Source organism: Carlito syrichta, unplaced genomic scaffold, assembly GCF_000164805.1.
Source record: "Carlito syrichta isolate Samal-C Ts95f unplaced genomic scaffold, Tarsius_syrichta-2.0.1 Scaffold142902, whole genome shotgun sequence".
Taxonomy (NCBI): domain Eukaryota; kingdom Metazoa; phylum Chordata; class Mammalia; order Primates; family Tarsiidae; genus Carlito; species Carlito syrichta.
In genome coordinates this window covers 64,528-68,076 of record NW_007086998.1, presented here as the reverse complement: position 1 = coordinate 68,076, position 3,549 = coordinate 64,528, and positions in this window count along the sequence as shown.

The following is a 3,549-nucleotide window of genomic DNA, read 5'->3' as shown; positions in this document are numbered from 1 at the left end:
GGGCGACAGAGTGAGACTCCAACTCAAAAAAAAAAAAAAAAAAAAATAGAAAGCAGACTGGACGCGGTGGCTCAAGCCTGAAATCCCAGCACTTTGAGAGACCAAGGTGAGAGGACTGCCTGAACTCGCGGGTTCGAGACCAGCCTGGGCAACATGGCGGGACCGCGTTTCTACAATAAATCAAAAAATTAGTCGGGCGTGGTAGTGCACGCTTGTAGTTGCAGCTACTTGGAAGGCTGAGGTGGAAGGATTGCCTGAGCTCAGCAGGTCAAGGCTGCAGTGGCCGTGAGCGTGCCACTGCCCTCCAGCCTGGGCTACAGAGTGAGACTCCAACTCAAAACAAAAAACAAACAAAACAGGAAGCTAGGCATAGTGGCTCACGCCTGTAATCCCAGCCCTTTAGGAGGCTGAGGCAGGAGGATTGCATGAGTCCAGGAGTTCAAGACCAGCCTGGGCAACATAGCAAGGCGTCTCCACAAAAAATACAGAAAATTAGCTGAGTGTGGTGGTGGGCGCCTATAATCCCAGTTACTCAAGAGGTTGAGGCAGAAGGATTGGCTGAGCCCAGGAGGTCGAGGCTGCGGTGAGCCGTGATTGTGCCACTGCACTCCAGCCTGGGTGGCAGAGGGAGACCTATCACAGATCTAGTAAAACTGAAAATTGTTCACAGTATATAGATTCCAAAGACAAGTTGCAGAATACCGTCTGTGATAGGATCATTTGGTTAGAAAAAGTCCTTACCTGGGGCTGAGTGCGATGGCTCACACCTGTACTTCCAGCGCTTTGGGAGGTCCAGGCAGGAAGACCGCTTAGGGCCAGGGGCTTGAGAGCACCCTGGGCAGCATAGCAACACCCCATCTCTTCAAAAATAAAAAAAATTACCGGGTGTGATGGTGCACACACACCTGTCGTCCCAGCTGCTCGGGAGACTGAAAGGGGAGGATCCCTTGAGCCCAGGAGTTCGAGGCTGCAGTGAACCGTGATCGTGCCACTCCTGCACTCCAGCCCAGGCGACGGAGTGAGACCCTGATGCAAAAAAAAAAAAAAAAAAAAAGAGAGAGAAAAATAAAAAGCCCTTACCCCTATGTACCCAAGCCAGTAAGTAAGAGAGGTCTGGGGAGATGGAGCTCCCGCAGCCAGGCTCGGGGGGACTGTGAGAAGCAGGTCTGGGCAGATGAGAGGTGTCCTGGATGTGGAAACAGAATCCTTCTGAAATCAACATGGAATGAGGGGAGAGCTGGATCGGTCCCTGGGATGGGTCCAGTCACACCTTCCTGGGCTCTAGGGGGTGGGGAGTGTTTCACAAAGGCTTTTATTGGTCTTTGAGGACATTTTCAAAGGCACAGACTTGGCTAGGCACAGAAACTCACAACTGTCATGCCAGTGTTCTGGAGGCCAAGGCAGGAGAACCACTTGAGGTCGAGAGTTCGAGACCCGTCGGGCCAGTGAGTCCACTGTCTCTACAAAAATTGAAAACTTAGGTTGGGGCCAGGCACAGTGGCTCACGCCTATAATCCCAGCACTCTGGGAGGCCGAGGCGAGAGGATTGCCTGAGCCATGGGTTTGAGACCCGCCTAGGCAACTTGGCAAGACCTCGTCTCTACCATAAATCAAAAAAATTAACCAGACATGGTGGCGTGCAGCTGTAGTTCCAGCTACTTGGAAGGCTAAGGTGGAAGAATCACCCGAACCCAGCAGGTCGAGGCTGTGGTGGCTGTGAGCGTGCCACTGCAGTCCAGCCTGGGCAACACAGTGAGACTCCAACTCAAAAAAAACAAAACAAAACTTAGCTTGGCATGGTGACATGCACCGGCGGCCCCAGCTACTTGGGAGGCTGAGATGGAAGGATCGCTTGAGTCGAGGCATTTGAGGCTGTAGTGAGCTACGATTGCACCTCTACAAAACAAAGAAAAAAACAAAGCAAAACAAAGAAAAAAACAAAGCAAAACAAAGAAAAAAACAAAGCAAAACAAAGGCACAGGCTGTTTTTCAGCAGAAGAGAGGCCACGAGCTTTTGGGGGTCATTTCTTGGTTCCCCAAAACAAATCTCTGAGGCCAGAGGCCTATGACCCGACTACCCTCTTGACCCCATGCCTGGGGACACTCAGCTCAGCTCCAAGCCTCAAAGTGGGGCTTGCCTACCTGGCAGGGAGGGCACAGAGGGCTTGCTTTTCTTTTACTGTTTCTTTAAAAAATAGATTCAACAGCTGGGCATGGTGGCTCACACCTGCAATCCCAGCACTTTGGGAGGCAGAGGCTAGAGGATTGCCTGAACTCAGGGGTTTACAACTAGCCTGGGTAACATGGGGAGACCTCGTCTCTACAATAAATCAAAACATTGACTGGGCGTGGTGGCACAGGCCTGTATTTCCAGCTACTTAGAAGGCTGAGGTGCAAGGATCGCCTGAGCCCAGCAGGTCAAGGCTCCAGGGGCCGTGAGCGTGCCCCTGCATCCATCCTGGGTGACAGAGTGAGACTCCAGCTCAAAAAAAAAAAAAAAAAAAAAAGTAGCATACATATTCTGCAGGACGCGGTGGCTCACGCCTGTAATCCCAGCACTTTGGGAAGCCTAGGCAAGAGGACTGCCTGAGCTCAGGAGTTCAAGACCAGCCGGGGCAACTTGGCAAGCCCTTGTCTCTACAATAAATCAAGAAATTTAAGCCGGGCATGGTGGCACACACCTGTGGTTCCAGCTACTCGGAAGGCTGGGGCGGAAGGATCGCCGGAGCCCGGCAGGTCAAGGCTGCGGTGGCCGGAAGCGGCCATTGCACTCCAGTCTGGGCGACGGAGTGAGACTCGGCCTCGAAAACAAAGGCCAAATAGCCTGATAGATCATAAAGTATTGAGAAGCCAGACTTTGCCACCCACCCAAGAAGCTCCAACCTCGCGTCCTCCACGAGTCCTGCTGCCCGCCTGCCGCAGCTGCTGTGTGACCATCACTGCGCCTGCATCTCCGCCGCGGTTCGGTCTTGCGAGTATTTCCAGCTTGCTGTGTCTTTCAAGCCTGGTCCGCGGGCTCCCCTTCCAGCCCCTTCCAGCCCCTTCCAGCCCCTTCCAGCCCCTTCCAGCCCCTTCTTCTCCGAGCAGCTGAAATTTTAGAGCCCGGGCCTGGGGGACTTTGCCACCGTGTGGCTTTGCTGATGGAGCCCCCTGAGTGGCTCCGCACGTGCTCTTTTCTGCAAATTAGCAGCTGGACCCCCAGGTCTCATCAGACTCAAGTGCCACCCTTCGTTTTAACACAATTAACTCCTTTATTTTTTTTCCTTCAACGGACTTTGTTTTACATTTAATTTTTGGAGTAGGAAAGCATTCGCATGATTCAACATTGAAAAAGTATTAAAGGCCACGCAGCCAGTCTGGGCGACATAGTGAGACCTCGTCTCTGCAAAAAAAAAAAAAAAAAAATCAAAGAATTAGCCGGGTATGGTGACATGAGCCTGTAGTCCCCGCCACTCGGGAGGCTGAGGTGAAAAGGATCACCTGAGCCCAGGAGGTCAAGGCTGCAGGGAGCCATGACTGTGCCAACTTAATTTTTTTTTTTTTTTTTTT